At 39.1% G+C, this 6,599-nt stretch overlaps 1 non-coding gene and 1 pseudogene across 1 annotated transcript; both read right to left on the reverse strand.

The window, feature by feature from the left end:
• Positions 1-468: 468 nt before the first annotated feature.
• On the reverse strand, positions 469-575 carry LOC111731876. The gene has a single exon (XR_002777354.1). It is a non-coding gene; the product is annotated as a U6 spliceosomal RNA (small nuclear RNA).
• A 2,803-nt stretch (positions 576-3,378) lies between these two features.
• Positions 3,379-4,110, reverse strand: LOC105305897 (annotated as a pseudogene).
• Between the last annotated feature and the right edge of the window lie 2,489 nt (positions 4,111-6,599).

Genomic DNA, 6,599 nt, shown 5'->3' on the forward strand with positions numbered 1-6,599 from the left:
TCAACAGAAGAAATATAATGGGATGGGAGCAGGTGAGACAGAAAGGATGGAGAGGGAATTCGAGAAAAGCTCTGCATGTCTCAGCTTTTCACTCTGTGTTCTCTCACCAGGCTGCAGACAGAGAAGATAGAAAAGGGATAAGATGTGCTCACAGTGTGTCCACCTCTCTGGCTCAAGACTGTCCCCACATGGGGAGTTTCTCTGGCAATGAGCTCACAGGTGGGTAAGATTAATCCCACCCTCAACAGGTCAACAACCACAGCAAGGGAATTGGTGTCTTTATTAAATTGCATCTCCAGGTAGCGAAGCCTCTCAAATCTTTAGCCAAACTTTTCTTGTGTGTGTGGAGTATAAAGTTTACTTTAGAAGAGTTCATTTTTTATACTATTTTTGTATAGGTGTAGTGAAATAGGTAGTAGAATACTAGGACATTTTTATTCTAGCCTTCATATTTTTCTGCATTAAAAAAGAAATATGGAACACTTCACAAATTTGTGTGTCATTCCTGCTCAAGGGCCATGCTTATCTTCTCTGTACCATTTCAATTTTAGTATATGTGCTGCAGAAGCCAGAACTATACTAATTTTTTTTATTGTGGTAGAAAATACGTAACATAAAATTCACCGTCTTAACCATATTTTTAAGTCTACAATTCCGTGGCAGTAAGCATATGCACATTGTTGTGCAATCATCACCACCATCCATCTCTAGAACTTTTTCATCTTCCTAAACTGAAACTCTGTACCCCTTAAACACCCAACCCCTGACAGCCACCATTCTTTCTGTCTCAATGAATTTGACTACTTTAGTGACCTTATATAAATAAAATCATACAATATTTATCCTTTTGTGTCTGGCTTACTGTTTTCCACAACAGCTGCACCATTTTGTATTCCCACAAGCGATGCACGAGGGTTCCAATTTCTCCACATCTTCACTGATACTTGTTATTTTCTGTTTTTTGTTTTTTGTTTTTTTATAACAACTCTCCTAATGGGTATGAGGTGTTCTCTCATTGTTGTTTTGATTTCTTCAGCTAAATTTTTATTTGTTGGGGAAGGAATTGAGAGTAAGGATTCCTGTATAGGATGTTAAATGTGAGTGGGCTCAACTTTGTCCATTAGTGGCCAGGCTTCCCACCTCTGGCAATTTGTCCGTGTCCTCTGGGGCCTGTTGTATAAAATATATATAAAATATTAACATACCTTCCCCATACCTCATCCTCCTTCCCCAAGGGTGATCAGTGCTATCAGTTCATATGTAAAAAGTTTTTCTAAATATTTAAACGCACACAAGTATGCACATACAGTTGTGTTTTATCTTTAGTTAATCCATTTTTTCAAATGGCAAGCAAGTTCAAATGCAGGGGTGCTGAATGAGGGGAAAGAAGGAACACACTCCAGTGTCTGTCGTCAAGCACACAGAAGAATTTCCAGGAAAGCCAAGGCCAAGGCCTGGCTGGTTTTGGTTGGTAAAGATGCAGTAGCCACTTTTAGATTTGGACAGTTCATTATTTACATAAACAATGTAAGGAAAATTAACCAAAGGTGCCAGCTCCCTGAGTCCTTGTTCCACACCAAAAAGGATGACACTGAAACAAATGGCGCCAGATGAGCGAACTCTTGACAGGCAGTATAAAAAGTAAGCAGTTTATGGTCTGCAACTCTATCCTGGGGTGGGGTTGGGGCATATGAAAGTCTCATACCTCATCAGAACCCAAGAAGTGATGAGAAATGGTCTCCTGAAAGCCTCCCAGGAAGCTAGGGGGGTGTTTTGGGCTGAACTATGTCACTCCTCCTGAAATTCAAAACGTTGAAGTCCTAATCATCAGTACTCCAGAATGTATTGCACAGATGATCCCCGACTTAATGATGGTTCAACTTATAATATTTCAACTTTACAATGGTATGAAAGTGATTCACACTTAGTAGAAACCATATTTTGAATTTTGAATTTTGACCTTTTCCCCAGGCTAGGGATATGTGCTACTATACTCTCTTATGATGCTACGCAGTGGCAGTGAGATAATTTTGCCCAACTATAGGTGTTCTGAGTACTTTTAAGACAGGCTAGTCTAAGTTATGATGTTCAGTAGGTTAGGTGTATAAAATACATTTTCGACTTATGATATTTTCAATTTATGATGGGTGTATTGGGATGTAATCCCATTATAAGTTGAGGAGCATCTGTATTTGGAGACAGGGACTGTAAAGAGGTAATAAAATTAAAATAAGATCATATGGGTGGGCCCTAATCCAATCTGACTGGTATCTATGGGAGGAGATTAGGATGCAGGCATGTACAGAGGAAAAGATGACGTGAAGACACAGGAAAAGCTGGCCATATGCAAGCCAAAGAGAGAGGCCTGGAGCAAATAATTCCCTTTCTGTCCTCAGAAGGAACCAACCTTGATGACACCTTGATCTTGGACTTCTGGCCTTCAGAACTGTGAGAAATTAAATTCCTGTTGTTTAAGCCACCTAGTCTGTGGTACTTTGTTACAGCAGCCCAAGCAAACTAATATAAGAGGCGAATAGAAGATGGCCTCAGAACAATTTCTCACAGGCCTCCCCATCTTCTTGTGTTCTGCCTAGACTCAGATTAGCTGCGGTTCAAGTCTTTGCCTTCATGGCCCATGTGGACATGTGGAAGGTCACTAGGGTGCCATGGTACAGCTGTTCCTAGAGGAATACATGCTTTGTGGATAATGAGATATTGTGTTACCTGTGACTTCCCAATACTTGAATGAACATGTATATATAATCACTTGTAAAGTATTGTTTAAACTTAAAATTTTTTATTTTAAAAATGAGATTATACTCTGCCTACTTTTTTGCAAGATATTTTTTTTTTTACTTGACAGGCAGTATCACAGGCCATCTTGTAGTGGCCACCTGACTCCTGGATCGCTGCTACACTAGTGTGCTCTTGAGGCCAACATTTCCACAGTCTATCTGCTGAGTTCTCACCTTCCTGATGGACAGAAAAGACTTGAGAGGTGAACCAGTAAGGAAACCATTGTATTTTCAACACCAGAGGTAATGGTGACTTAGATAGGACAATGGCAGTGAGGATGGAGAAAACTAGATGAATTTAAGATATATAGAATGTATGTAAAATCTTGTCCCTTTTCCTCCCCGACTGTATCCCTCGTCCCTGGTATATATGTGAAAAGTCCTTCCAGATATTTAATGCACACAAATCTCTATATATAAAGTTCTATTTTATCTTTTGTTTGTTTAGAAATTGAAATCATACTATTCTATTAGTATATCATACTATTGTGTACTAATAGCATATGTAGTATGTATATACATATATTATACTATTATTTTCTGATGCTTTTCATTATTACAAAACACGCCACCTGTAAGGAATTGAGGGATGGAAGGAAAGAAAGCCATGTTGGAAAAGGCCAGGTGGTCATTTCATTTCTTCTCTTTTTTCTTGTCCTTCTCATTCATAGCTAGGGTCATCATGAGTTTTCTGAAGACAGTAATGAAATCTAAGAAGAGGCTAATACAGTGACATATATAATCCTTATCTTCCTTTTTAGTATTTTTCAATAATGAGTTGAGTATCAGAAAAGACAAAGCCACACATGAGCACAAAATGGGTCCAAAGAAAAGATTCCCCAGAGAAGACAAGAGCTTCAGGTTCATGAGTGACATCAACATACCTTCCAGAAAGAGGTAGCTATGGAACTGGCATAAAGTATACTCAGGGAAAAGCAGGTGAAGATCAATGCTGTGCCAGTGAAGGCAGTGGGAAGGATGCTGGGGTTTATGGCAATGAACAACTCCAGAGCAGGGCCCAGGGCAACTCCTGTAGGAAAAGCAAATCCACCAAGAAGTCCCAGTTTTTTTTGCTCAGTTTTATGGCTATGAGGTGTTGCCATCAGCTAAATCATCAATTCCATGGAGTCTAGGGCAGAGAACAGGCCAGCCTGAATGAAATAAGTGACCACATGGACATAGGCCCCTGAAGCCGCCACAAATATAGAGGCCAAAACTGGCTTAGATTTTCTTCAGGTGCTGCTGTATCAATGAGGGTTATGTGAGAAAATTTTTAGAGTGTATCAGAGTTAATCTTCTGATCAAGTATGTTCATGATGCCAGGACACAGCTTCCGCTCTTCTTATCCACCTCTCAGGAGCTCACACAGCTCTTTTAACACTGGATATGCTTCTTATATCACACTGTTTTGTTGTTGTTGTTGTTGTTGTTGTTGCAGGATGCTTCTTTTCACTTGATGATGTATGGGCAGCCTTACATATAAGAACTTACATATGTAGCTCATTGTCTTTTTATTATCTGCATACTATTCCGAGTCAAGATGAAACATTATATTTTTAAACCTTATTGTCATGGTAAACACAGAGATTGATACCACTATTTTCTGATGTTACAATAAACACCCTTGCACCTGCAGTCTTGTTCTCTCTGGAGTTTCTGTAAGATTGATTCCTAGAGCGAAAGTGTTGTCAATATTATATATATTATATTATATATTATATTATATTATATTATATTATATTATATTATATTATATTATATTATATTATATTATATTATATTATATTATTATATTTGACAGAAATGTGTTTCTATATGCACCAAAAGCACATATAAGAAGGTTCGTAGCAGCGACACTTGTTCTTCATCACACAACAGAATAATCAAGTTTGATCTAGTCATGCAATGGAATTCTATACAGCACAAAAATGAATGTTCTTGCTTCATAGAACGACATAGATGAAGCTTAACAATATAATATTTGGTGAAAGACACCGAACACAAAAGAATATATACTATATAATTTCATTCACTGAATGTTCAAAAACAGGCAAATCCTGTTAGGAGTCAGGGTAGTGGTTACCTTTGGGGAGGTTTACTGACAGAGAGAGGACACAGGGAGTTTCTGGGTATTGATAACGTTGTCTTTCTTCGATCTAAGCAATGGTTACACGGGTGTATTCAGCCGTCTGGGCCACACATGATTTGTGTGTTTTTCTGCAGGCATGCTCTACTTCAATAAAAGTTTACCTACATTTCTTTAAATGTACATGCATTTAATATGGTGATTGCCCCCTAAAGATTTCACCAATTTGCACACTCACCAATAACATGGTGAGTACTTTCCCCACATCTTTGCCAATAGTGATGTTAGAAGGCTTTTTGATTTTTTGCCAATTTGATGGCTTTTGAAAAAAAAATATTTTCATTTTCATTTGCATTTTCCTAATCACCAGTAAGCTGAGTATCTCTCATGTTTATTGGCTCTTTGAATGTCTTTTTCTATGAATTAACCTGTTTACACTTTCTCTGGTACTCTATGGAACAGTTTGGTTCTTATTTATATGTAATAGATATTAAATTTTTGTTGGATGTGTTGCAAACATGTTCTCCTAGAGCACCTTTTGTCTTTTCACTTTGTTCATGGCATATCTCATGGGTCTGGTGGGGCTAGGTAAGAAATGTAAATAAGTGATGCAGGCTCAGAGGGTTGTGGCAGGCCTGGAGTGTGCATCCCTCTGCTGGGCTCTGGTCAAGCACTGCTGGTGGGAAGGTGGAAACCAGTGTGCTAGAGCTTCTGATTCTTCAGGAAATTCTGGAAATATAGATTTTTTATGGGAAAACTTATTTTAAAATGCTGGCAACTTGTTCAAAAAATTTTAAGCACTATAAGAAACAACACGCATTTGGGCTAGGTGGGATCTGTAGGACATCAGTTTGCAACCTCTGGTTGATGCTATATTTCACTACAGAGGAGGTTCGTGTTGCCACATCTGTCTCTTTCCTTTTATAATTTCTGAATTCTGTGTCATAATTATTCTTTTTATCGGTTTAACACATTTTTAACTCTCTAAATTCTTCTCTTTTAAGGGTACAGAGAGAAGCTTTTCTTGCTTTTATTCAAGTGACCTTAATGAAAAATAAAGGTGAATACTACATTACTGGTCTCAGAGAGTAGAGGAGGTCCTGACCTTGCAGATGTGGGTAGCTGGGCCTGGGGATGGCTAAAATACCAAAGTTAGAACTCCTTCCCATTTTCTCATTTAAGGCCAAAGACCCCCCGCCCTCCGCCACCACCAGCACCACTTCCACCACCGCCAATACACACAGAGTGAGATTTCAAGGGAAGAGAATAATTATTTTATTCCACGATGAAACCAGGAGTCCCTGGGAACACTGAAATGTACACTAAAATGTAAACGACTTACTTCAAACCCCTTTTTGGGAGCAAGTGTGCAAGTCAGAGCAGGAAGTGAGCAGTTGGGCACTGCAAGCCTGAAAGTGCAAGAAGATAGAGGAGCCCATCTTGAGCCCCACTCCCCTGTCTGAGGGAACTTCACCATTCTCAATTGTGTCTGCCTTCCCTAGACACTCTCTGCTCTACTTAAGTCCCACTCTGGCTGAGGGTACTGGCATTGCTCCAAGCAGAGTTAACAGGAAGTAAAGCAAACACCTCAGGTCATCTGGGGTATTTTAATGGCCTTTGGTGGTATCATCTGGGCTTTCTCACTCATGCTAATTAGCAGCTTGCTTTGGCCAAGGTAGCACATCTGGAAATTGCTCTGGGGTAGAAAAAAGATATCT

Source organism: Pteropus vampyrus, unplaced genomic scaffold, assembly GCF_000151845.1.
Source record: "Pteropus vampyrus isolate Shadow unplaced genomic scaffold, Pvam_2.0 Scaffold404, whole genome shotgun sequence".
Lineage (NCBI taxonomy): Eukaryota > Metazoa > Chordata > Mammalia > Chiroptera > Pteropodidae > Pteropus > Pteropus vampyrus.